General features: G+C 45.5%; 1 protein-coding gene and 1 long non-coding RNA gene across 2 annotated transcripts in view; one reads left to right on the top strand and one right to left on the bottom strand.

Annotated features, from left to right (window-relative positions):
• Positions 1–22,347, bottom strand: part of lama1 (laminin, alpha 1) — a 309,926-nt gene that overhangs the window by 168,804 nt on the left and 118,775 nt on the right.
• LOC117521986 lies at positions 7,789–20,424 on the top strand. The gene is made up of 3 exons (XR_004564116.1): positions 7,789–7,946; positions 8,002–8,003; positions 20,389–20,424. It is a non-coding gene; the product is annotated as an uncharacterized LOC117521986 (long non-coding RNA).

Raw genomic sequence — 22,347 nt, 5'->3', positions numbered from 1 at the left:
CATACATCACACTGACAAAGAGGGGAACTTTGGGGTAATTTTTGATCCTACATTGTCCTTTGACCTCCACATTAGAAATATTACGAGGACTGCTTTCTTCCACCTGTTAAATATAGTGAAGATTCGTCCCATCCTGTCTACGGCTGATGCTGAAGAAGAAGAATCTATTTATCCCAGACCCAGGGGGATCCATAACACAGATAAAAACATCACAACACAGCAAAAAACAAACAAACAAACAAACAAAAAAAAAAACATACAGATATTGCATAGCTCACTGTCCCACATACCGGCATGTTCGCCAGTGATTCCACAAACTAGAGAACAGTCTCACAGAGCTATGTCCAGGGCTAGCCAAAACAGCAATTACGTTGCTTTGTAACTCAGATACCCTGCACATAAATCTATACCCCAGCACTGACAAACATTTGACTTGCACTAGACCTTCTTGGAATTCCCAGCATCAGCCTCATGCTGTCATTGTAAGCCACCATGAGTTTCCTAATGCTGCCTTGTTTATAGTGGCACCACAGGTGTGCAGTGTACATTGGTGTACAGTACGCTTTGAAGAGTGAGATCTTGACCGACACAGAGCACATACTAAATTTATGGCACAGCACGTTCGCTTGCACATACAATTTCTGCCGTTGCCTATAGATATCTCTATCATCTGTCAAGTCATTAGCAATAATATGGCGCAAATATTTAATCTCAATGCACTCAGTGAGTGCAGTGCCAGCCAAATAGAAGGCAGGGAAGGATGATCGTTTATCTTCTCTGCTCCTTATGACCATGATCTTACTAGCATTATATTTTATGTCACACTCTTCTCCATACTGTGAACATATTCTTAGTAACTGTTGCAAACCAGCAGTACAGGGACTAAAGATGACCAAGTCATCTGCATACATGATGTGACTGATTAGTATGTCATTAACCCTACAGCCAGTTCCACACATATTTAGAGACACTGACAAATCATTCATACACACATTAAAAAGAAAAAGAGATAAAATTCCGTGCTGTCAAACACCATTAGTGACAAGGAAGGCAGCAGAGGTCACTGTCGGGGTCAAACACCTTTAGACACCAAAGAAATGAATGGACAATTTCACTCTCACTGTCTGATGTGAGTACCAATAGACCAATACTGTTGTGGCTGGGGTGCCTGGTGTGCCTGGCTGGCTTTTGTTTGTCTTCTGTTTTCTGTCTTTTGTTTTTCCTTCCAGGTGGCATGCGTTCAGGACTGAGTGGCTGTGTGGCTGAGTTATTAGGACCTCACCCTGATCACCTGAGGCTGGTCATGTGCAGCTCGTCAGGACTCACAGCTGTGGTGCATCTTTATGGATTGGGGCATGGTTGCATTTAAGTCTGGAGTACACAGTGTGTATTTGCCAGAGACTCGACCTTGTGACCAGACGGGTGAGATCGTCGTCTAGAGAGCCATCTCATCATCATGGATGCAGAGACCGTACCAGGTTTGATGCCATGGTCTGTGAAAGAGGAGGGGGTGAGGTCTCACGCTCGTCAGAACACTTCCTGAGGTACTTTAGGTTTGTGACTAACATGAGTACAGTCAGTAAATGTGGTGTCCCTCACACCTTATTATATTGAGCTGTTATGTTAGTCGTTTAATCAGCTTCCACTGCAGTGGAGAATTGAACTGGGTGTTCCATGCCTGCAGGGTGGGAAGCTGATTGGTAATTAAGCCAGGAAGTGTTTGCTGTTTATGTACACCTTTGAGTGGTCTCTCTGTGTGTGGAGTGGTGTACTCACATGATGGTTTCTTCTTTCACAGACTCGGTTGGTCGCGGCCACCTGGGGGGTGTCGGCGGGGTCCTTGGGTCCGAACTGTTCTGGCTCCGGACCGTTTGTGCTGCTGGGAGCGCACCGTTATTCCACCTCACCAGACCGCGCACTCATTTGTTATTATTCAGCACTCACTGTTATGTTATTAAATTCTGTTATCCTTTGTACCGTGCTCTGCTTATTTTATACTGGGTCCTTCAAACGCTGGTCGGTTCTCCGCCCGCGTCCGACACATAACAAATACTCTAATTAAAAAACCAGGGACCCCACTGTTGGACAGTTTTAAAAATAATTTCTCATGATGGATGCAATCAAACGCCTTAGACGCATCTATGAAACACATACACATTGTAGTATTTAGTCTATTATATCTATGTAAAATTTCCTTTAATGCATAGATACACAAGTCAGTACCAAGCTTTTGTTTAAAACCAAACTGGTTGTCCGTAGTCAAGACATACCTTTCAAGTCTACACAGTAGCACTTTAGACATGACACTGGCCAGGGCTATTGGCCTATAATTATCTGAGCTGTTTAGCTTCCCCACTTTTATCTTTAATTACTGGCACTAACACAACAGAAAGCATGGAATCAGGTAAGACTCCATGAATTAATGAACTAATGGACAATGTCATTCGTGATATTGGCGGTAGGTATTTGATTGTCCAAGGTACAATGATAAAAGAGAAGATAAACATGATTAACATGCCCCGAACAATGACAATCCAAAATTCTTTGAAAATTTATTTCTATTAGTTTCTTCTCTTCCAGGGAAGGTTCTTATAGCAGGTGATTTCAATTGCACTTTGGACCCTAAATTGGACCGGTCAACTGGGGTAGACTCCTCCCATACACAAAGTAGGAAGAAGCTGTTACAGTACATAAAGGATTTGAACTTGTGTGACCCCTGGAGGAGGTTAAACTCAGATAAGCTAGAATTTTCTTGCTACTCTTCTAGATTTAAGTCATACTCACGTATAGATTATTTTCTAATTTCCAACTCTATGTTCTCCTCCGTGATTAAATGTAACTATAACAGCACACTACTGTCAGACCACTCTCCTATTTCACTTCTATATAGGGCCCAAGGGGTTGTTAAAGGCACTCTTAGATGGAGATTTCATCCAGATGGCTTTCCGATTCAAATTTCCTGCAATTCTTAGAGACGCAAATTGATTTGTTCTTTATTACAAATACGGATGAGACTTCTGCCATTGTCAGATGGGAGACCTTTAAGGCATACATCCGAGGTATGATTATTTCTTATACCAGTTCAAAAACAAACAAACATAAATTGAAAATGAATGAGCTTGACCATAAAATTAGACAATTGGAGAGAGAGACCTTTTTGGATGACTCCACAAAAATAAAACAAGAATTAAGGCTACTTAAAGCCCAATATGAGGAATTGTCTACATTGAAAGCAGAAAACAGTTTAATTAGGCTCAAACAGAGTTACTATGATCAAGGTGGAAAACCGGGGAGATTGTTGGCCTGGAGAATAAAGAAATTGGATGCAGACAGGGCAATTACTGCAATTTAAACTCAGAGTGGACCAATAACAACAGATCCTCAGGAAATTAATGATACCTTTTCCATTTATTATAAAGTGTTATATACAGCTGAATCCTCAGAAAATTTGGATACACAATCTGAATTCCTGAACGATCTTTATATCCCTTCCATACCAGATGACTTTAAAGGGCATATGGATAAGAAAGTAGATGCTCCAGAAATTGCTGATGCTATTAATAATATGAGGGGAGGTGCAGCTGCAGGCCCTGATGGTCTCCATATTGACATTTACAACATATTTAAAGATAAACTCGTTGAACCTCTTTTAGCTCTGTATGAGGAGTCCTTCCATCAGGGTCGTCTCCCAGATTCCCTGAGAAATGCGCTGATAACACTTAAGTAATAACCCAATAAGTCCCCTACCAATTACGCTTCATATAGACCCATTTCACTGCTTAATACAGACGCCAAGATTATTGCTAAAGTAATGGCTAGAAGACTGGAACTGGTGCTCCCAACTGTCATCAACCCAGATCAGAATGGTTTTGTGAAGAGCCTTTCACAATGTCAGAAGGGTGCTGAACTTGATACATGCGAGGGAGGGAACCCGTGACACCGCCATTCTGTCCTTAGATGCTGAAAAAGCATTTGATAGAGTGGAGTGGAGCTACTTATTTGATGTGTTATCCCGTTTTGGGTTTGGTAATTACTTCCGAAAATGAATCGAGACGCTTTATACCGACCCAACGGTAGAGGTCTCCACCAACTACTTAATATCACCCCCTTTCAAACTCACAAGAGGTACCCGTCAGGGGTGCCCTCTCTCGCCACTGCTATTTGTTTTGGCAATGGAACCGTTAGCGATAGAGGTGAGGTCACACCCCTCAATTTCAGGTATAAAAGTATCGGACATCGCATTGTAATGTATGCTGATGACACTCTCTTACTTCTAATGGACCTAAATCAATCAATTCTTAATCTGACTAATTTAATTGAAGCATTTGGAAAATTTTCAGGCTTTAAAGTAAATGAAACAAAATCCTCCATCATGTTTTTGAACAAACAGGAGCAGATAAATTCAGTGAAAAACACCCTTTCAATAATACAATAAATGGATTTAAATATCTCGGTATCACTATCACCCCAACCATTAAAGATTTAGTAACCTGTAACTATGATTCTGTGATCTCCACAGTAACTGAATCCATGAATAGTTGGTCATCATTGCCAGTCTCTTTATTGGGGCGTATAAATGTAATCAAGATGAATATACTACCAAAGTTTTTATATCTATTTCAGTCGGTCCCTTTACCCCCACCGTCACAGTTCTTCTCTAAAATGAAGCAACAATTTACAAAGTTTATTTGGAATAACATAAGGTCAAGGTTGAGAATGTCACTTCTTTACCTGCCATATGAGCGAGGAGGGTTACAATTACCCAGTTACAATGGTATTTCTGGGCTGCTCAAATCAAAGCTGCAATACACTGGTTCTCGCCTGAACCTTACCTACCTTGGGTACAACTTGAAAGTAGTGCACCAAAGGCCTGCGACTTGACACTTATTTGTACTCTGCCTCTGTCAAAAAATTGAATCGGCTTACTGATAACCCTTTTGTGAGGAACACAATTAACGTCTGGCACAATGTGCAATCACTTCTTGGTGAATCCACTATGTTTTCAGGCTTTCCGCCAATATGGGGGAATGATAACTTCATTCCTGGCAGAAAAGACCAAGGTTTTAAAATGTGGGCAACAAAGGGCATTTGCAAAGTAATGGATCTATACAAAGAAGGTAAATTAGTTTAATTTGAAGAAATCAGAAATGAATATGATATTCCTCGGACACACCTACTTAACTACCTACAGCTACGAAGTTTTGTTTATGCACAGATGCACTCTTATACACAGCCCCCTTTGTCCCTGTTAGAAAACATAGCAGTGAACAGTCAAATATCCTTACTCTATAATATACTGGTGACAAATCATAAAGACTCTGCTGAACACAGGAAAATTCAAATGGGCAACTGACTTGAAAATAGACCTCTCAGAGGAGGATTGGAGAGAGGTGTGCTCGAAGGCTCAACTTCTAATACCCACCTTAGACTGATTCAATATAATTGGATTATGAGAACTTATATTACTCCAGATAAATTAACTAAGATGAATGAAAAATGTTCCTGATATCTGTGTTAAATGCAATGTTGAAAAGGGCACCTTACTTCACTGCCTATGGGACTGTCCTGAGATACGAAATTTCTGGAATGAAGTTCTAAAATGCATTTCTCAGATGCCAGTACCCGACTGTCCTGCACTTTGTATTCTTAATTTATATCCAAAGGACTGTATGCTAAACAGCGAAGAGAAGAAACTCACAGACTTATGTTTAGTACAGGCTAGACGTTTGATCTCTCTTTGCTGGAAAGACATTAGGAGACCTTCTGTTGGTCGTTGGCTGAAAGAACTATTATCATGCCTTGTTCTCGAAAAGTTAACATATACGCTAAAAAAGAAATCAGCCAAATTTAAAGAGATCTGGAATCCCTTTCTTGCATTTTTAGAGAACTGTGAAGTTGAAGAAACTCTGGAAACTTAAAGGTGATGTGTCCCTAACTGCTGATACCTTAACTATGTGACATTAAGCTGTGCATGATGATGTAATGTCGTTATCCATTTATTTATTTATTTTCTCTTTCATTTTATTTATTTATTTATTTTTTTATGTCTTGCAAGAACAATTTGCATATATGTGTACATATGTATATACACTCAACAAAAATATAAACGCAACACTTTTGGTTTTGCTCCCATTTCGTATGAGATGAACTCAAAGATCTAAAACTTTTTCCACATACACAATATCACCATTTCCCTCAAATATTGTTCACAAACCAGTCTAAATCTGTGATAGTGAGCACTTCTCCTTTGCTGAGATAATCCATCCCACCTCACAGGTGTGCCATGTCAAGATGCTGATTAGACACCATGATTAGTGCACAGGTGTGCCTTAGACTGTCCACAATAAAAGGCCACTCTGAAAGGTGCAGTTTTAACACACAGCACAATGCCACAGATGTCGCAAGATTTGAGGGAGCGTGCAATTGGCTGCTGACAGCAGGAATGTCAACCAGAGCTGTTGCTCGTGTATTGAATGTTCATTTCTCTACCATAAGCCGTCTCCAAAGGCGTTTCAGAGAATTTGGCAGTACATCCAACCAGCCTCACAAACGCAGACCACGTGTAACCACACCAGCCCAGGACCTCCACATCCAGCATTTCACCTCCAAGATCGTCTGAGACCAGCCACTCGGACAGCTGCTGAAACAATCGGTTTGCATAACCAAAGAATTTCTGCACAAACTGTCAGAAACCGTCTCAGGGAAGCTCATCTGCATGCTCGTCGTCCTCATCGGGGTCTCGACCTGACTCCAGTTCGTCGTCGTAACCGACTTGAGTGGGCAAATGCTCACATTCGCTGGCGTTTGGCACATTGGAGAGGTGTTCTCTTCACGGATGAATCCCGGTTCACACTGTTCAGGGCAGATGGCAGACAGCGTGTGTGGCATCGTGTGGGTGAGCGGTTTTCTGATGTCAATGTTGTGGATCGAGTGGCCCATGGTGGCGGTGGGGTTATGGTATGGGCAGGCGTCTGTTATGGTATGGGCAGGCGTCTGTTATGGATGAAGAACACAGGTGCATTTTATTGATGGCATTTTGAATGCACAGAGATACCGTGACGAGATCCTGAGGCCCATTGTTGTGCCATACATCCAAGAACATCACCTCATGTTGCAGCAGGACAATGCACGGCCCCATGTTGCAAGGATCTGTACACAATTCTTGGAAGCTGAAAATGTCGCAGTTCTTGCATGGCCGGCATACTCACCGGACATGTCACCCATTGAGCATGTTTGGGATGCTTTGGACCGGCGTATACGACAGCGTGTACCAGTTCCTGCCAATATCCACCAACTTCGCACAGCCATTGAAGAGGAGTGGACCAACATTCCACAGGCCACAATTGACAACCTGATCAACTCTATGCAAAGGAGATGTGTTGCACTGCATGAGGCAAATGGTGGTCACACCAGATACTGACTGGTATCCCTCCCCAGTAAAACAAAACTGCACCTTTCAGAGTGGCCTTTTATTGTGGGCAGTCTAAGGCACACCTGTGCACTAATCATGGTGTCTAATCAGCATCTTGATATGGCACACCTGTGAACAATATTTGAGGGAAATGGTGATATTGTGTATGTGGAAAAAGTTTTAGATCTTTGAGTTCATCTCATACAAAATGGGAGCAAAACAAAAAGTGTTGCGTTTATATTTTTTTTGAGTGTAAATGGTTATGTCAGTTTGGCATTTATCATCACTAAGTATGCAGAGAGGGTAAAAAAGAAAAAAAATGGGTGTAATGTGGTTAAACTTTCTGCTTCATGTCAAAAGTCTGGCTGCAGCATTTTGAACCAATTGGAGACCCCTAATGCTGGACTTTCGTAAACCAGAAAATAGAACATTGCAGTAGTCCAATCTAGAAGAGATAAATGCATGAATCAGGGTCTCAGCATCAGCCATATACAGGATGGGACGAATCGTCACTATATTTCACAAGTGGAAGAAAGTTTCCACAGTGTGACTTTGTTTCCACAGTGTTTTGGAAATATATGTCTCCCGAGGCGTCAGCACAGTTCCACCAGCGCGGCTTTACCGAGGCCCGAGACGTCAGCGCAGTTCCACCGGCGCGGCTTTACCGAGGCCCGAGGCGTCAGCGCAGTTCCACCGGCGCGGCTTTACCGAGGCCCGAGGCATCAGCGCAGTTCCACCGGCGCGGCTCCACCTGAAGCCTGAGGCGTCAGCGCACATCCACCGGCGCGGCTCCACCTGAAGCCCGAGGCGCCAGCGCACATCCACCGGCGCGGCTCCACCTGAAGCCCGAGGCATCAGCGCACATCCACCGGCGCGGCTTTACCGAGGCATCAGCGCAGTTCCACCGGCGCGGCTTTACCGAGGCCCGAGGCGCCAGCGCGGAGTTATCTGACCATGGGTCCGAAGAAGGCACTGACGGCGGAGGAGGGAGACGATATCAAAAGTCCCTGGACTTTTTGTCTGAGGAAATCTCTGTTGTTAAAATGCAGCAGAAATCCATTATGGAGCTGGTGGAAGCAGTGAAGGCTCTCTGGATCCAGAATGCCGAGAAAGACCGGCGTCTGGTGTACCTGGAGAACCGTGTTGCGGAGTTGGAACAGTACACAAGGATGAACAACGCTATTATTACAGGAATTCATATTAAACCTCGATCCTACGCACGGGCGGTGTCAGAAGACAGCGGAGGGGAGGCCAGTGAGCAGGAGGCCAGCTCAGTGGAACAACAGGTGGCTGACTTCCTGCAATCTAAAGGTATTCAAATGGACTGTAATAACATTGAAGCGTGCCACCCCCTGCCCAGGAGAGAGGATGGAGACAAGAGAGCTGTTATAATGAGGTTTGTCAACAGAAAACATAAAATGGCATTGTTAAAACAGGGACGGAAACTCAAAGGAACAAACGTATTCATCAATGGACATCTGACCAAAAGAAACGCAGACATCGCCAGGAAAGCTCATCTCTTAAAAAAGCAGGGAAAAATTCAACAGACATGGACATCCAACTGCAAAACATTTGTTGTGTGGGCCGCCAGAAGAGGATGTACTGCTGGCCCACCACCAAAGGGCGCCCTGCCTGAAGTGCGGGCTTCAGGCACGAGAGGGCGCTGCCGCCACGGACACAGCCGGGAGTGACAGCTGTCACTCATTAATTCCTGACAGCTGTCACACATTCTTCATCATCGCACTCCATAAAGACCAGACGTCATCTCCACCTCATCGCCGAGATATCATACTTCATTGGAGGTAATATCCTCAGCCGTTTGTGTCTTTTGCAATATATCTGTATATTGTGAGTGTTTGCAGGAGTACCGGTTCCTTTTTCTGTGGAGGCTGAGTGACTGCAGGACGGCACTCTTTTCCCCTGAGGAATCACTGCGGTACTCTGCAACATATTGAATGAGAGGTGGAGGTGGCATTCCCACCGCTGTTTCTACTGGGTGTACACACACCCACACTTGACTGTCTTTGTTCTTTGCCAGCAGTACCAGATCCGACAGTCGGGGACGGTGATCACCTGGGAATTCGGGACTTGGCGGCTCCAGTATTCACCAGGTTCTGTGGGGGCGGAAATCGTGTGGTTCCGGCTCTTCTCAGGACAGACGTCTTCTATCCTCGAGCCTGCCCACACGTCACCTTTGTAATTTGACTGTAATTATATTCTGAGATTGTCTGTATGTTCGTTGTGCACATTTCACAACATTAAATTGTTACCTTTTGGCTCATCTATTGACCGTTCATTTGCGCCCCCTGTTGTGGGTCCGTGTCACTACACTTTCACAACAGGATATCACGGCCAGCGTCATGGACTCCAAGGGGCGTCAACCGGCTGTTGAACGACCAATGGGAGAGCAGGGAGCGCAGGCATCTGCAGGAGGCGTGATTGGTGAGCTACAGCACATTCTCACCGCCTTTACGGCTCGGTTGGATCAAATGACCGAGCAAAACATCCTCCTGAACTGCAGGGGTGGAGGCTCTCTCCGCGCAGGTGGCGGCGAGCGCTCAGGGCGCTGCTGCAGCTCGTCCTCCTGTCGACCCTGTGCAGAATATGAACGCTCCAGTGGTGGTTCAACAACCCCTCCCACCATCCCCTGAAGCATACATAAGCCCTCCTGAGCCGTACGGAGGTTGTGTGGAGACGTGCGCGGACTTTCTCATGCAATGTTCGCTCGTCTTCGCACAACGTCCCGTCATGTACGCGTCAGATGCTAGTAAATAGCTTATGTGAATTGCTCTGCTTCGGGGTAAAGCACGCGCCTGGGCTACGGCGCTCTGAGAACAGAACTCACGGTTGTTATCAGCATACACTGGGTTTGTGGGGGAGTTCAGAACAGTGTTTGATCACCCTAACAGAGGAGAGACCGCTTCAACTGTGCTGCTGTCAATGAGACAGGGACGCGAGAGCGCAGCCGCTTATGCAGTCAACTACCGCATCGAGGCTGCGAGGTCCGGCTGGAATAACGTTGCGCTCCGCGCCGCCTTCATAAACGGACTGTCGTTGGTTCTGAAGGAGCAGCTGGTAGCTAAGGAGGAACCGCGGGATTTAGATGGGCTTATCAATCTCGTTATACGGTTAGACAATCGGTTGGAGGAACGCCGTCGGAGCGAGGCGAAGGACGTGACCGGATACGCGCCGCCCCTCTCCCTTCCGGATTCGAAAAGGCGCCGCCCTCCCCATGCTCCACAGCCACAGTGCTCCGTGGGGCAACAGCTCCCCCTGCTGACGTTGTTAGGGAAACGCACAGGGCCAAAATGAGGAGGCTGATCCGCGGGGAGTGTTTTCTCTGCAGCTCAAAGGAGCACATACAGAAAAACTGCCCCAAACGGCCAAAACGACAACACTCGCCCTTAGAGACTGGGCTAAGGGGGGGGTCAAAACATTCAATTGAGACACACACAGATTGCCCACGACTCCCAGTCACAATCCTGAGCGGGGATTTAACCCTTCAAGCCCCAGCACTGGTGGACACGGGGTCAGAAGGGAATTTGCTAGACAGCAGATGGGCAAGGGAGGTAGGGCTCCCTCTGGTGGCTCTTCCTTCACCATTGCAGGTTCGGGCACTAGATGGCACCCTCCTCCCTTTACTCACACACAAGACACAACCAGTAACTCTGGTGGTGTCTGGAAACCATCGGGAGGAGATTGAGTTTTTGTAACTCCTTCTACCTCCCGCGTGATTTTGGGCTTCCCATGGATGTTGAAGCACAATCCCCGGATTGATTGGCCGTCGTGGGTGGTGGTTCAGTGGAGCGAAACCTGCCATCGGGTGTGTTTAGGATCCTCGGTTCCTCCCGGTTTACAGGCTAAGGAGGAGGTCAAAGTCCCTCCCAATCTGACGGCAGTGCCGGTTGAGTACCACGATCTTGCTGACGTCCTCAGCAAGGATCTGGCACTCACCCTTCCCCCGCACCGTCCGTACGATTGTGCCATTGATTTGGTTCCAGGCACTGAGTTCCCGTCCAGCAGGCTGTACAACCTCTCACGACCTGAGCGCGAATCAATGGAGACCTACATCCGGGACTCATTAGCTGCCGGGCTGATCCGGAACTCCCACCTCCCCGATGGGGCAGGTTTTCTTTTTTGTGGGCAAGAAAGATGGCGGACTCCGTCCATGCATTGATTACAGGGGGCTGAATGAGATTACGGTTCGCAATCGATACCCGTTGCCATTGTTGGATTCCGTGTTCACCCCCCTGCATGGAGCCAAAATCTTTACTAAGCTGGATCTTAGAAATGCGTATCACCTGGTTCGGATCCGGAAGGGAGACGAATGGAAGACGGCATTTAACACCCCGTTAGGTCACTTTGAGTACCTGGTCATGCCGTTCGGCCTCACCAACGCCCCCGCGACGTTCCAAGCCTTGGTTAACAACGTCTTGCGGGACTTCCTGCACCGATTCGTCTTCGTATATCTGGACAATATTCTCATCTTTTCTCCGGATCCTGAGACCCATGTCCAGCATGTACGTCAGGTCCTGCAGCGGTTATTAGAGAACCGACTGTTTGTGAAGGGCGAGAAGTGCGAGTTTCACCGCACGTCTTTGTCCTTCCTGGGGTTTATCATCTCCTCTAACTCCGTCGCCCCTGATCCGGCCAAGGTTGCGGCGGTGAGAGATTGGCCCCAACCAACAAGCCGTAGGAAGCTGCAACAGTTCCTCGGCTTCGCTAATTTCTATAGGAGGTTCATTAAGGGCTACAGTCAGGTAGTTAGCCCCCTGACAGCCCTGACCTCTCCAAAAGTCCCCTTCACCTGGTCGATTGGTGCGAAGCCGCGTTCAAGGAGTTGAAACGACGGTTCTCTACTACTGCGCCAGTTTTGGTGCAGCCCGACCCTAGCCGCCAGTTCGTGGTTGAAGTGGACGCCTCTGACTCAGGGATAGGAGCCGTGCTGTCCCAGAGCGGAGAGACCGATAAGGTTCTTCACCCGTGTGCCTACTTTTCACGCAGGTTGACCCCGTCTGAACGGAACTATGACGTCGGCAATCGAGAACTCCTTGCGGTGAAAGAGGCTCTTGAGGAGTGGAGACACCTGTTGGAGGGAGCGTCTGTGCCGTTCACGGTTTTCACTGACCATCAGAACCTGGAGTATATCAGGACCACCAAGCGGCTGAACCCCAGGCAAGCCCGCTGGTCACTGTTCTTCGGGCGTTTTGACTTCCGGATCACCTATCGCCCCGGGACCAAGAACCAGAGGTCGGATGCCTTGTCCCGGGTACACGAAGAGGAGGTCAAAACTGCACTGTCGGATCCACCGGAGCCCATCCTGCCGGAGTCCACTATCGTGGCCACCCTCACCTGGGACGGTGGAGAAGATCGTCCGGGAGGCCCTGGCACGGAGCCCGGACCCAGGTACAGGTCCGAAGAACCGTTTATACGTCCCACCAGAGGCCAGAGCTGCAGTCTTGGACTTCTGTCACGGTTCCAAGCTCTCCTGTCATCCAGGGGTGCAAAGGACCATGGCAGTTGTCCGGCAGCGCTTCTGGTGGGCGTCTATGGAGGCCGACGTCCGGGAGTATATCCAGGCCTGCACCACCTGTGCCAGGGGCAAGGCTGACCACAGGAAGGCCCAAGGACTACTCCAACCGCTTCCTGTGCCTCATCGCCCCTGGTCCCACATCGGCCTGGATTTCGTTACGGGCCTCCCGCCGTCCCAGGGCAACACCACCATCTTCACGATAGTGGACCGATTCTCCAAGGCGGCCCACTTCGTGGCCCTCCCGAAGCTCCCAACAGCCCAGGAGACAGCAGACCTCCTGGTCCACCATGCTGTCCGTCTGCATGGGATACCTACCGACATCGTCTCAGATCGTGGTCCCCAGTTCTCCTCACACGTCTGGAGGAGCTTCTGCAGGGAACTGGGGGCCACCGTGAGCCTCTCGTCCGGGTACCATCCACAGACGAACGGACAGGCAGAGCGGGCCAACCAGGAACTGGAACAGACCCTCCGCTGTGTCACATCCGCGCACCCGATGGCCTGGAGTAACCATCTGGCCTGGATCGAGTATGCGCATAACAGCCAGGTGTCTTCTGCCACCGGCCTCTCCCCATTTGAGGTGTGTTTGGGGTATCAGCCCCCGTTGTTCCCCGTGGTGGAGGGAGAGGTCGGTGTGCCCTCGGTCCAGGCCCACCTGCGGAAGTGCCGTCAGGTGTGGCGCTCCGCCCGTTCTGCCTTGTTGAAGGCCCGGATGAGAGCGATGACCCATGCAGACCGCCGGCGATCCCCGGCCCCTGCTTACCAGCCCGGGCAGGAGGTGTGGCTGTCCACGAAGGACATCCCCCTCCAAGTGGACTCCCCCAAGTTGAAGGACCGGTACATTGGACCTTTCAAGATCCTCAAAATCCTCAGTCCTGCCGCAGTGAAGCTCCGACTCCCAGCTTCACTGCGGATCCACCCGGTTTATCATGTGTCCAGACTCAAGCCTCAGCACACCTCACCCCTCTGTGCTCCCGGTCCGGCGCCGCCTCCTGCCCGGATCATTGACGGGGAGCCGGCTTGGACAGTGCGCCGGCTCCTGGACGTCCGTCGAATGGGCCGGGGGTTCCAGTATTTGGTGGACTGGGAAGGGTATGGACCCAAAGAACGCTCCTGGGTGAAGAGGAGCTTCATCCTGGACCCGGCCCTCCTGGCCGATTTCTACCGCAGACACCCGGACAAGCCTGGTCGGGCGCCAGGAGGCGCCCGTTGAGGGGGGGGGGTCCTGTTATGTGGGCCGCAAGAAGAGGATGAACTGCTGGCCCACCACCAAAGGGTGCCCTGCCTGAAGTGCGGGCTTCAGGCACGAGAGGGCGCTGCCGCCACGGACACAGCCGGGAGTGACAGCTGTCACTCATTAATTCCTGACAGCTGTCACACATTCTTCATCATCGCACTCCATAAAGACCAGACGTCATCTCCACCTCATCGCCGAGATATCATACTTCATTGGAGGTAATATCCTCAGCCGTTTGTGTCTTTTGCAATATATCTGTATATTGTGAGTGTTTGCAGGAGTACCGGTTCCTTTTTCTGTGGAGGCTGAGTGAGTGCAGGACGGAGGTGGCATTCCCACCGCTGTTGTTACTGGGTGTACACACACCCACACTTGACTGTCTTTGTTCTTCGCCAGCAGTACCAGATCCGACCGTCGGGGACGGTGATCACCTGGGAATTCGGGACTTGGCGGCTCCAGTATTCACCAGGTTCTGTGGGGGCGGAAATCGTGTGGTTCCGGCTCTTCTCAGGACAGACGTCTTCTATCCTCGAGCCTGCCCACACGTCACCTTTGTAATTTGACTGTAATTATATTCTGAGATTGTCTGTATGTTCGTTGTGCACATTTCACAACATTAAATTGTTACCTTTTGGCTCATCAATCAATCAATCAATCAATTTTTTTTTTATATAGCACCAAATCACAACAAACAGTTGCCCCAAGGCGCTTTATATTGTAAGGCAAGGCCATACAATAATTATGTAAAAACCCAACGGTCAAAATGACCCCCTGTGAGCAAGCACTTGGCTACAGTGGGAAGGAAAAACTCCCTTTTAACAGGAAGAAACCTCCAGCAGAACCAGGCTCAGGGAGGGGCAGTCTTCTGCTGAGACTGGTTGGGGCTGAGGGAGAGAACCAGGAAAAAGACATGCTGTGGAGGGGAGCAGAGATCGATCACTAATGATTAAATGCAGAGTGGTGCATACAGAGCAAAAAGAGAAAGAAACAGTGCATCATGGGAACCCCCCAGCAGTCTACGTCTATAGCAGTCATAACTAAGGGATGGTTCAGGGTCACCTGATCCAGCCCTAACTATAAGCTTTAGCAAAAAGGAAAGTTTTAAGCCTAATCTTAAAAGTAGAGAGGGTGTCTGTCTCCCTGATCTGAATTGGGAGCTTCTTCCACAGGAGAGGAGCCTGAAAGCTGAAGGCTCTGCCTCCCATTCTACTCTTACAAACCCTAGGAACTACAAGTAAGCCTGCAGTCTGAGAGCGAAGCGCTCTATTGGGGTGATATGGTACTACGAGGTCCCTAAGATAAGATGGGACCTGATTATTCAAAACCTTATAAGTAAGAAGAAGAATTTTAAATTCTATTCTAGAATTAACAGGAAGCCAATGAAGAGAGGCCAATATGGGTGAGATATGCTCTCTCCTTCTAGTCCCCGTTAGTACTCTAGCTGCAGCATTTGAATTAACTGAAGGCTTTTTAGGGAACTTTTAGGACAACCTGATAATAATGAATTACAATAGTCTAGCCTAGAGGAAATAAATGCATGAATTAGTTTGTTCAGCATCACTCTGAGACAAGACCTTCTAATTTTAGAGATATTGCGTAAATGCAAAAAAGCAGTCCTACATATTTGTTTAATATGCGCTTTGAATGACATATCCTGATCAAAATGACTCCAAGATTTCTCACAGTATTACTAGAGGTCAGGGTAATGCCATCCAGAGTAAGGATCTGGTTTAGACACCATGTTCTAAGATTTGTGGGGCCAAGTACAATAACTTCAGTTTTATCTGAGTTTAAAAGCAGGAAATTAGAGGTCATCCATGTCTATGTCTGTAAGACAATCCTGCAGTTTAGCTAATTGGTGTGTGTCCTCTGGCTTCATGGATAGATAAAGCTGGGTATCATCTGCGTAACAATGAAATTTAAGCAATACCGTCTATAATACTGCCTAAGGGAAGCATGTATAAAGTGAATAAAATTGGTCCTAGCACAGAACCTTGTGGAACTCCATAATTACTTTAGTCTGTGAAGAAGATTCCCCATTTACATGAACAAATTGTAATCTATTAGACAAATATGATTCAAACCACCGCAGCTCAGTGCCTTTAATACCTATGGCATGCTCTAATCTTCTGTAATAAATTTAATGGTCAACAGTATCAAAAGCAGCACTGAGGTCTAACAGAACAAGCACAGAGATGAGTCCACTGTCCCGAGGCCATAAGAGATCATTTGTAACCTTCACTATGCTGTTTCTGTACTATGATGATTCTAAACCTGACTGAAAATCTTCAAATAGACCATTCCTCTGCAGATGATCAGTTAGCTGTTTTACAACTACCCTTTCAAGAATTTTTGAGAGAAAATGAAGGTGGGAGATTGGCCTATATTTAGCTAAGATAGCTGGTTCACAGTGATGGCTTTTAAGTAATGGTTTAATTACTGCCACCTTAAAGCGTGTGGTACATAGCCAACTAACAAAGATAGACTGATCATATTTAAGATCGAAGCATTAATAATGGTAGGGCTTCCTTGAGCAGCCTGGTAGGAATGGGGTCTAATAGACATGTTGATGGTTTGGATGAAGTAACTAATGAAAATAACTCAGACAGAACAATCGGAGAGAAAGAGTCTAACCAAATACCGGCATCACTGAAAGCAGCCAAAGATAACGATACGTCTTTGGGATGGTTATGAGTAATTTTTTCTCTAATAGTTAAAATTTTGTTAGCAAAGAAAGTCATGAAGTCATTACTAGTTAAAGTTAATGGAATACTCAGCTCAATAGAGCTCTGACTCTTTGTCAGCCTGGCTACAGTGCCCAAAAAGAAACCTGGGGTTGTTCTTATTTTCTTCAATTAGTGATGAGTAGAAAGATGTCCTAGCTTTACGGAGGGCTTTTTTATAGAGCAACAGACTCTTTTTCCAGGCTAAGTGAAGATCTTCTAAATTAGTGAGACGCCATTTCCTCTCCAACTTACGGGTATCTGCTTTAAGCTACGAGTTTGTGAGTTATACCACGGAGTCAGGCACTTCTGATTTAAAGCTCTCTTTTTCAGAGGAGCTACAGCATCCAAAGTTGTCTTCAATGAGGATGTAAAACTATTGACGAGATACTCTATCTCACTTACAGAGTTTAGGTAGCTACTCTGCACTGTGTTGGTATATGGCATTAGAGAACATAAAGAAGGAATCATATCCTTAAACCTAGTTACAGCGCTTTCTGAAAGACTTCTAGTGTAATGAAACTTATTCCCCACTGCTGGGTAGTCCATCAGAGTAAATGTAAATGTTATTAAGAAATGATCAGACAGAAGGGAGTTTTCAGGGAATACTGTTAAGTCTTCTATTTCCATACCATAAGTCAGAACAAGATCTAAGATATGATTAAAGTGGTGGGTGGACTCATTTACATTTTGAGCAAAGCCAATAGAGTCTAATAGTAGATTAAATGCAGTGTTGAGGCTGTCATTCTCAGCATCTGTGTGGATGTTAAAATCGCTATCGTTATCTTATCTGAGCCTAAGTCAGACAAAAGGTCTGAAAATTCACAGAGAAACTCACAGTAACGACCAGGTGGACGATAGATAATAACAAATAAAACTGGTTTTTGGGACTTCCAATTTGGATGGACAAGACTAAGAGTCAAGCTTTCCAATGAATTAAAGCTCTGTCTGGGTTTTTGATTAATTAATAAGCTGGAATGGAAGATTGCTGCTAATCCTCCGCCTCGGCCCATGCTACGAGCGTTCTGACAGTTAGTGTGACTCGGGGGTGTTGACTCATTTAAACTAACATATTCATCCTGCTGTAACCAGGTTTCTGTAAGGCAGAATAAATCAATATGTTGATCAATTATTATATAATTTACCAACAGGGACTTAGAAGAGAGAGACCTAATGTTTAATAGACCACATTTAACTGTTTTAGTCTGTGGTGCAGTTGAAGGTGCTATATTATTTTTTCTTTTTGAATTTTTATGCTTAAATAGATTTTTGCTGGTTATTGGTGGTCTGGGGCAGACACCGTCTCTACGGGGATGGGGTAATGAGGGGATGGCAGGGGGAGAGAAGCTGCAGAGAGGTGTGTAAGACTACAACTCTGCTTCCTGGTCCCAACCCTGGATAGTCACGGTTTGGAGGATTTAAGAAAATTGGCCAGATTTCTAGAAATGAGAGCTGCTCCATCCAAAGTGGGATGGATGCCGTCTCTCCTAACAAGACCAGGTTTTCCCCAGAAGCTTTGCCAATTATCTATGAAGCCCACCTCATTTTTTGGACACCACTCAGACAGCCAGCAATTCAAGGAGAACATGCGGCTAAACATGTCACTCCCGGTCCGATTGGGGAGGGGCCCAGAGAAAACTACAGAGTCCGACATTGTTTTTGCAAAGTTACACACCGATTCAATGTTAATTTTAGTGACCTCCGATTGGCGTAACCGGGTGTCATTACTGCTGATGTGAATTACAATCTTACCAAATTTACGCTTAGCCTTAGCCAGCAGTTTCAAATTTCCTTCAATGTCGCCTGCTCTGGCCCCTGGAAGACAATTGACTATGGTTGCTGGTGTCGCTAACTTCACATTTCTCAAAACAGAGTCGCCAATAACCAGAGTTTGATCCTCGGCGGGTGTGTCGTCGAGTGGGGAAAAACGGTTAGAAATGTGAACGGGTTGGCGGTGTACACGGGGCTTCTGTTTAGGGTTACGCTTACTCCTCACAGTCACCCAGTCGGCCTGCTTTCCTGGCTGCTCGGGATCTGCCAGAGGGGAACTAACGGCGGCTAAGCTACGTTGGTCCGCACCGACTACAGGGGCCTGGCTAGCTGTAGAATTTTCCATGGTGCGGAGGAAACGGTCATCTATTGACCGTTCATTTGCGCCCCCTGTTGTGGGTCCGTGTCACTACACTTTCACAACAACATTCATCAAACTGAACAGAACACCAGAACAAGCGAAGGTTATGGTAATCAGGAACATAGAGGATCTGGACAAATACAACCAATAAGGTATGAGGACACAAACACATCACAACACCATGACACAGACCAGAGGAACCTATTCATCTACTACATCATCTACATCTGGAGACAAGAAGGATATAACTCAAAGGATTGCTGATCATGGAAAAGTAGAACTGAGAACATTTAAATACACAGACCACAATGTACTGGACTTGGAGCACGATATAGACCCGGACAATAATTTCTTCTCAAATATCAATGACAGTTGTTGCTATTATACAGATGAACAGTTTAATCGGATCATTAAAAGGGATAACAAATTATCAATAATCCATTTCAACAGCAGAAGTCTATATGCAAACTTTAACAACATTAAAGAATATTTAAGTCAATTTAAAAAAATATTTAACATAATTGCTATATCAGAAACATGGATCAATGAAGATAAAGGAATGGATTTTGAACTGGATGGATATGAATTTAATTGTGTAAACAGAAAGAATAAGAGTGGAGGAGGAGTGGCTGTGTATGTGGATAAGAACATGGATTATAAAATAGTAGACAATATGACAACTGTGATTGATAACTTATTAGAATGTATAACTATTGAAATATGTGAAGAAAAAAGCAAAAATGTATTAGTCAGCTGTATATATAGAGCACCAGGATCTAGTATTGAAACATTCACTGACTGTATGGGAAAAATGTTCTCAAAAACTAATCAAAAACTGTGTTCATTTGTGATGACTTAAATATTGATCTGCTCAATCCAAATAAGCATAAAATAACAGATGAATTTATCAGTATAATGTACAGTATGAGTTTATATCCAAAAATCACCAGGCCAAGCAGAATTACATCCCATAGTGCCACCTTAATTGATAATATATTCAGCAATGATATTGAGTGAATTATTAATCAATGACATTAGTGATCATCTACCAGTTTTCATCGTTTATAATAGAAACCATCGGCAGAATCAGCCAGAGGAGAAAATAAAATACAGGCGAGTGCGGACAGAGGAAAACATGAACACACTAAAGAAGGATTTACAGGAGCAAAACTGGGAAAAGGTATACAGTGAAAGTGATGTTGATAGTGCATATGAAACTTTTTTACAAATATTTACATCATTATATGATAAAAATTGTCCAATTAAACAAGACTACAGAAAACAAAGAATCCAAGCTCGACCATGGATGACGAAAGGGTTACGAAATGCATGTAATAAGAAAAATACACTGTATAGAGAATTCATAAAACTAAAGACTAAAGAGGCAGAAAATAGATATAAGAAATACAAAAATAGATTAACTAATATTATACGGGTATGTAGGAAGGAATATTATAGTAACATATTATATAATAACAAAAACAATATTAAAGGAATATGGGATATATTAAATTGCATTATCAAAAATGGTAATAAAAAACAGAGTTACCCTCAGTATTTCATTAATAATAATGTCAACAAGGAAAATAAGGATGAGGTAGTCAACGGTTTTAATAATTTTTTTGTAAATATTGGACCAAACTTGGCAGAAAAAATTCCCAATTCCCAACCTGAGGATTGGGATAATAATCTCATAGAAAGAAATCCCTGTTCAATGTTCCTCACAGCAGTGGATGGAAATGAAATTATAGACATTGTGAATAATTGTAAATATAAAACAGCTACCGATTTAAATGAAATTGATATGGTGGTAAAACAGGTCATTGAATGGATTGTAGAACCATTAACATACATCTGTAACTTATCATTTCAAACCGGTAAATTTCCCAATCAAATGAAAATAGCTAAGGTTGTGCCGCTGTATAAGACTGGGGATAGACACCACTTCACAAATTATAGACCTGTTTCTTTGCTTCCACAATTTTCCAAATTATTAGAAAAGTTATTCAATAACAGATTAGACAAATTCATAAATAAACATAAATTACTTACTGATAGTCAATATGGATTCAGAGCACATAGTTCAACATCACTTGCATTAGTAGAATCAGTTGAGGAGATTACAAACGCCATAGACCACAAATTACATTCAGTTGGAATATTTATAGACCTTAAAAAGGCTTTTGATACAATCAATCATGACATATTAATCAATAAACTTGAACAGTATGGGATTAGGGGGTTGGTGTTGCACTGGGTGAGAAGCTACTTAAGTAACAGAAAACAGTTTGTGAAGTTGGGGGAATATACATCATCATGCTTGGACAATGCTTGTGGCGTCCCACAGGGGTCAGTATTGGGTCCAAAACTGTTTCTAATTTATATAAATGATATTGTCAATGTTTCCAAAATATTAAAATGAGTATTATTTGCAGATGACACAAGCATTTTTGTTCAGGGGGGGATTTGCAGGAGTTACTGAGGAGGATCAGTATAGAAATTGTTGGGAAAGTGTAGGAACACGGACCCACAACAGGGGGCGCAAATGAACGGACAATGGAGAAAGTCAAATCACAAAGTTTTACTGTTGTGAATCCACACAACAAACACAACAGATTACAAATACAGCAGTAACCGAATTCCAAAGGTGTCGTGTGGGCAGGCTCGACGATAGGAGACGTCTGTCCGAGTCGAACCGGAACCACCCGATTTCCTCTGCCACCGAACCCCGGGGATACTGGAGCCGCCAAGTCCCGAACCCCAGGTGGCCACTGCCTCCGCTCGTCGGATCCGGTACTGCTGGCAAGGAACAGAAACAGTCAGGTGTGGGTGCGGCTGCACCCAGCAACACACAGGGTGGAAACACCACCTCCACCTCTTGCACAGGGTGGAAACACCACCTCCACCTCTTGTCAGGAAAATACAGGTGAGTGCAGGAATGTGAGTACTTATCCAAAATACAGTCTCCTGCTGTCTTTTCTCTTTCTGTGTAAAGGCAAAAAGTATTTAATGGTCAAAAGATGATCTGTTTGGCTGGATACGTTACCTCCTTGGTAGAGCGATATCTCGGCAATGAGGTGGAGATGCCGTCCTGCTGATATACCTCCCTGTTGATTGATATCAGCTGTCTCGTCTCAGGTGATGGGTGACAGCTGTCACCCTGGCTGCTCCTGTGAGGCGGCAGCGCCCTCTGGTGCCTGGAGCCCGCACTCCAGACAGGGCGCCCTCTGGTGGTGGTGGGCCAGCAGTACCTCCTCTTCAGCGGCCCACACAACAGAAATGGGAAAATTGAAAATATGGTTTGACAGAAACAAA

The sequence above is a fragment of the Thalassophryne amazonica genome, chromosome 1 (assembly GCF_902500255.1).
Source record: "Thalassophryne amazonica chromosome 1, fThaAma1.1, whole genome shotgun sequence".
NCBI lineage: Eukaryota > Metazoa > Chordata > Actinopteri > Batrachoidiformes > Batrachoididae > Thalassophryne > Thalassophryne amazonica.
Note: the sequence above shows the minus strand (reverse complement) of the source record. Positions and strands in the feature narration are given on the sequence as shown.